The sequence below is a fragment of the Tasmannia lanceolata genome, unplaced genomic scaffold (assembly GCF_043159265.1).
Source record: "Tasmannia lanceolata isolate RefF3 unplaced genomic scaffold, GAP_Taslan_0.1 ptg000016l, whole genome shotgun sequence".
Lineage (NCBI taxonomy): Eukaryota > Viridiplantae > Streptophyta > Magnoliopsida > Canellales > Winteraceae > Tasmannia > Tasmannia lanceolata.
The window spans coordinates 15,585,438-15,591,437 of NW_027518693.1; the positions used below are offsets into that span (position 1 = coordinate 15,585,438).

General features: G+C 38.4%; 1 pseudogene across 2 annotated transcripts in view; it reads left to right on the plus strand.

The window, feature by feature from the left end:
* LOC143848065 (disease resistance protein RPM1 pseudogene) overlaps nucleotides 1–5,573 on the plus strand; it is a 70,176-nt pseudogene extending 64,603 nt beyond the window's left edge. The window contains exon 3 of one of the 2 annotated variants that reach the window (XR_013235301.1): nucleotides 5,303–5,573. The product of XR_013235301.1 is annotated as a disease resistance protein RPM1 pseudogene, transcript variant X3 (transcript). Of the gene's footprint in view, nucleotides 1–4,098; nucleotides 4,113–5,302 lie in introns of those variants that run through there. The other variant, XR_013235300.1, reaches the window with a different exon arrangement.
* Nucleotides 5,574–6,000: the final 427 nt, after the last annotated feature.

Consider the following 6,000-nt stretch of genomic DNA (forward strand, 5'->3'; position numbering starts at 1 on the left):
GCTGTTTTCTCTTTGAGTAGAGATAAGGCTCCCGGGCCAGATGGCTTTTGTTTGGCATTTTTCCAATCTTGTTGGGAATATGTCAAGGGTGACCTAGTGGTGTTTTTTCATGAGTTCCATCAAGGTATGGAGTTGGATAGAGGTTCGGGGGCTACTTTCATTTCTCTAATTCCTAAGGTGGAAGGTGCTAGTAGGATATCGGAGTTTAGACCTATCAGTCTTGTGGGATGCCTTTATAAGGTTTTGGCTAAAGTTTTAGCGGATCGCTTAAAAAGGGTACTTCCATCAATCATATCGGATTATCAATGTGCTTTCGTAGAAAAAAGACAAATTTTAGATTGCTCATTGATTGCAAATGAGGCTATTGACTCATATCGCAAACTTCGTAAGCAAGGCATCTTGTGTAAGTTGGACATGGAGAAAGCTTATGATAGAGTGGATTGGGGATGTCTGGATTACTCTCTTCAGCGTATGGGATTCGGATGTCTATGGCGTTCGTGGATGAAGAGTTGTGTGTCATCTGCTTGGTTTTCTATTCTCATTAATGGATCTCCAAAGGGTTTCTTCAAGTCGTCTAGAGGGCTTAGACAAGGGGATCCTTTATCCCCTTTCTTGTTTATCATTGTGGCGGAAATCCTTAGTAGGTTACTGGCGAAGGGAAGCAGCCTTGATCTTTTTAGAGGATTCAGGATCGGCTTGGAGGAGGTGGAGGTCTCCCACTTGCAGTTTGCTGATGATACATTATTATTTTGTGAGCCGGAGATTGGGCAAGTGAGAAACTTAAAAGCCATTTTGAGATGCTATGAGCTCATTTCAGGCCAAAAATCTAATTTCCACAAGTCTAAAGTTTTTGCTTTGAATATTCCTGAGGAGAGGGCTCTGGAAATTGCTGTGATTCTGGGATGTCAGCTGGACGCGTTTCCTTCCTCATATTTGGGCCTTCCGTTAGGGGTTGGTAGACCGAATAAAGATCTGTGGGTTCCTATAGTTGAGAGGATCGAGAGAAGATTAGGTTCATGGAAAAGGAATCTTGTTTCTCGTGGTGGTAGGCTTGTGCTGGTTAAGGCGGTATTGTCCAATATACCTATATACTTCATGTCTTTATTTAAATGCCTTGTTAGTGTCTCCCTTAGGATTGAACAGATCCAGAGGAGATTTTTGTGGGGTGGGAATGAGGATAAGAGAGGAATTGCTTTGGTCAAATGGGAGGAGGTTTGTGTCCCCATTAAGTTGGGTGGTTTGGGTATCAGGAGAATTAGAGATTTTAATCATGCACTCTTGGGTAAATGGTTATGGAGATTTGGGGATGAGCATGATCGTTGGTGGGTCAAGGTCATTAGAAGTAAGTATGGATGTGATATGGGGAGATGGGAATCCTTGGACTTGTTTGAAAAAAAAGGGTTGTCGGTTTGGAGAGACATTCTAAAAATCTCTTCTCTTTTCAAGTCAAAGGTTAGATTTAGAGTGTATAGGGGTGATAGAATATCTTTCTGGCAGGATGTGTGGTGTGGGGATGTGTCCTTTAAGTGTCGTTTTCCGAGATTATTCAATATGGCTTCAAATAGGGAGGCTTTTGTTAGCGATTGCTTTGAGTGGAATGATGGTGTTCTTGTGTGGAACCCTGGGTTTAGAAGATCATTTTTTGAGTGGGAGGTGGAATTGATCTCTAGCCTGCTGGCCCTTCTTGAGGGTTGTTACATTAAAAGGAATGGGGAGGATAAAAGGCTTTGGATTGAGGAACCTTCTGGGACTTTCTCGGTTAAATCTTTCTATAAAAGTATTATGCCCATTTCTAACCCTTCATGTTCGGCAAAGGTATGGAAATTTCATTGCCCACCTAGAGTTTGTATCTTTGGTTGGGCGGTTTGTCGTGATAGAATACAAACTATTAATTTTCTGAGAAACCGTGGTATGTGGCTTATTGATCATTGCCCACTATGTCTGCATGATGGGGAATCTGTGGATCACTTGTTTATGCATTGTTCGTTCACTAAGCTCATATGGCAATTCATCTTCATGAGATTTGGGATTTGTTGGGTTTTTCCAAAATCTATTCCGTCACTTTTGCACCAATGGGGAGGGGTTCCTTGGATGGAAAAGGAAAAACCTTGTGGAATTTGTGTTTACTTGCTACGTGGTGGTCTATATGGAAGGAGAGGAACTCTAGAGTCTTTGAGGGGAAAGCCATGAATCCTCATTGGATTTACTTGAAGATCATCACCTTGGTTATATCTTGGGTGAGATGCCTCCCATCCTTTCGGTTTGTATCGGCTTTTGATCTTTGGGAAGGTTGGCGGGAGGTGTGCTTTAGTGTTGAGCGCAGAGATCTTATTTTGCATAGGTGGAAGCCCCCTGCTCAAAACATGTATAAGGTTAATTTCGATGGTGCGAGTTCCGGCAATCCGGGTCCGGCAGGAGTGGGAGGGGTTTGTCACAATGATAAGGGGGATGTTATGTGGGCATACTACGGTTCTATTGGTGTGTCTGATTCCTCGGATGCGGAAGTAAGGGCGGCACATTTTGGCATTTTGAATATTGATAGAAGGTTGATGGATCAAACCATTGTTGAGGGAGATTCGTTAAATGTGATTCGTTGGTTGAAAGGTGGGGTGGCTCCTCCGTGGAGATTTCTTTCCATTTTTGATGAGATTGAGGACTTAACTGCGGGGTCCGCTATCGGCTTTCAACATGTTAGAAGATCGGCAAATGATAAGGCGGATGCGCTAGCTAAGCATGGTGTCTCCGGTGGTTCTATTCTGTGGTTCGACCACCTTCCTCCCTGAAAGGGGTTTTCTCTGTATTTTGTTTTTTCTTTGTTCCTGTTTCTTTCTTGCTTCCTATTGTAGATATGGGTGGTCCATCTCGGCCTCCTAAATTTGCTATATATTATTATTGCCATTTCAAAAAAAAAAAAAAACGAAAGGTATGCGATGGGCAGGAACTGTATTTCCATTCTGGGAACTTCCCTAAACTGAAGAGACTAGACTTGTGTGACATGGTTCAATTGAATTTTATACGAATGGAGGAGGGAACAATGCAAAGCATAGAAGAAATAGAACTTCAACGTTGTGGGGAGTTGAAGATGCTGCCTTGGGGCATTGAATACCTTACCACCCTCAAAGAGCTAAATCTATGGGATATGCCAGAACAACTGGTAGCGAGGTTACGAACAGATGAAAGTGGAGACCGTCTCAAAGTTTCTCATATCCCCATAATCCAACATTTGTTTGTGAAAGAAGAGAAATGGGGTGTTGAAGACTTGTGATAGAGTCCTTCTTCCTGCCGCTACAGGCTTGTCGAAAATAAAATGAGAGTGCAGCACATCACGGGGTATGTGTTCATCAAAATGCTTCCACCTTATGCATTTTCTTATTATTTTTATCATCTATAATTTTTCCAAAATATAAATCTTAAGCTTCACATAATATTTGTGAGGACATTTTCTACTTTTCTGTCTATGTTTGGCTTGAGTTCTCATTCGGAAGAGATGATTCCTTCTGCATCTACTGTTTGGGACTAAAATGTTTTATTCTTTTCCCCAAAAAGGGTTGTATTTTCGAGAGGACAAATCCCTCCCTAATGGTTGGGAGACCGATTGGCTGCTGACATCAGCATTTTTTACCATTAAAGAAGCAAAATTTTACAAAATTCTCTGATTAATTTAGTTTTACTCAAATGTTTAATGCCTTGTTTTAAACTTTAAAATCCCCTAATATTTAGAAAATATTCTCACATTATTCAATTTAAATGCAATTTTTTCTAAATTAAACCCTTTTTTTTCTTCTAAATTAAACACAAATTTGAAAAATAATCCGTTGATTCCTTATATATTATCTATAAATATTGTTAGAAATCCAAAACTAATGAAAGAAACGTTGTGGTGAAAACTGAACTCAATATCCTATTCAAGCAAACACATGCACTTAACCATCCTTCCATACTTTTAATTGTCTTATTTACAAAACAAGTGTTTTCATAGCAGATAGACTTGTTGCAATTTAAAAAATATTTTTTTTTTCAATTTTTTCTAATCTCTTTCCCAACATTTCCCAAATTGTCTGAACATTTGCCTCTCCGAATTATTCTCTCTTTTGCAAGGTTGAAGAGGGATCTGTAAGTTTATGGGCTCTATTCAAAGTTGATATAATTTTTGGAAGGGAGATGATTTTTTCACCCCCCCTGTAGGATTATGTGCCCCCCTTTAACGTGAATTGTGGCATACTTTAAGGCTTTTTGGAATTACGTTAAAAGGGGGGCTCATAATCCTAAGGGGGGCGAAAAATTATCTCCCTTTTTGGAATTGTCATTTTCTTTCTCTTTTTTAAGATGTAGTTTGGAATGTGGTTACCGTTATATTGTCTATGCTTTTGTTGAGATGAATTTGGACCATTGTTTGAAATAAATGTCATGCAATATTTTCATTTTTAGGATGAAATTTCATCTAAATTTTGATGGTGAGTTTAAAAAATGATGTTTTCAAGACGGTAATCTAGTTGGTCACTTATTTTAGCGGTCATGCTTCTTATGTATTTTGGTCTTTTGCCATTGAGTAATGTTAGCAAAACTGAGAGTAAGACCGAATAGGGAACTGAACAATTGGGTTCTTGCCACAACATGACAACTGGCATAAGCCAGCTCCCTTTTTTTCCCTTATACCTGGAATTTATCCAGGACCCGGGCGAACCTAAAATTTTATTGATAGAATAAAAGAAGTACAAGATGGGGACATACCACGTTACCTCAAAACAAAAAACAAAAAACAAAAGAGAATTACTTATAACGAATACTAGGCATAAGCATGGTTTAAAATTTCGGTTTCGGTAACCATTTCAGACCCCGCCGAAAACAGAAATTTCGGTCCGAAATTTTGTAATTTGGTTCGAAATTCCGGACTGAATTTTCGAAATTTCAGCCGAAAATTTTAATACTTTTTTTTATTAATAAATAATGGCATTTAATCGGAATTTGGGACTGAAATTTGGTAAATGGCAAAAAATTGAATTTCTGGAAATTTCGGTTTGGATTTCGGACGAAATTTAAAACCATGGGCATAAGCCAGTCCTTTGGTGTAGGAAAATCAACAAAATGTAGATTTTTTTTTTTTTTTTGCAGACATGACACATTCTCATTGTTGGTCTCTCCCATCGGTCTTACTCTCGGTTACTATATCATTTTCCTTTGCCATTTAAAACTATTTATGTAGCCATTATGAAGCCATTATAAAGGTGTGTTTTATCTAGATTTCATGAAATTTTGGTGCAGCAATGATAGAATCTCTGATTAAGTTACTGTATTTTCCCAGCTGATGATAATTTCAAGAGGTCTATGGGGGAAGGGATTAGATTTGCTAATGGTACAAAGAGGAAGTACCCCATTCTTGGCAGGTAGTTCTATTTTGTCAATTTTGAGACGAGGAGTAATGCCAGTGGCTCCATTCTATTGACTTGGTTTTGTTGTAATGATGCTTGCTCTTATAAGCTTAGAATTATTTGCAACATGTAATTTTTTAAGCTCTAGATTGATATTATGACTTCTTGTGGCCAATTCAAGACTGCACCAAAGATTTTCTGGGATTTCAGACTCAATTAAAACTTTCAACATACCAAATGGATATTGTCTCGTATAATTATTGCTATTCAAACCATTATTTTCAACATGTGGCTTTGCTGTAATGAAGTATACTAGAACCATTGTCTAGATGTCCATGGTCCATTACTTAAATCAATTAGCAAAGGCTAATGATGTTGGACTGTCTCTGGAGGCAGAGATACATGGTAGCAGGGCAATGACAGAGACTAAGGTCATTGTCCTATTGTCTTCTTGCAAAACAATCCCGTCTACATTTTCTTTCATCTAAAATTTCTACTTCTTGTACTTTTGCTTTAGTTTACCATGACATTTGGGGAGGTAATTAAACTTGATTATTTTTCCAGTCTTGACGATTAATCATTGCCTCTGGATATATTTGATATATTTTAAAATTATTTTTTCCTATGGTGC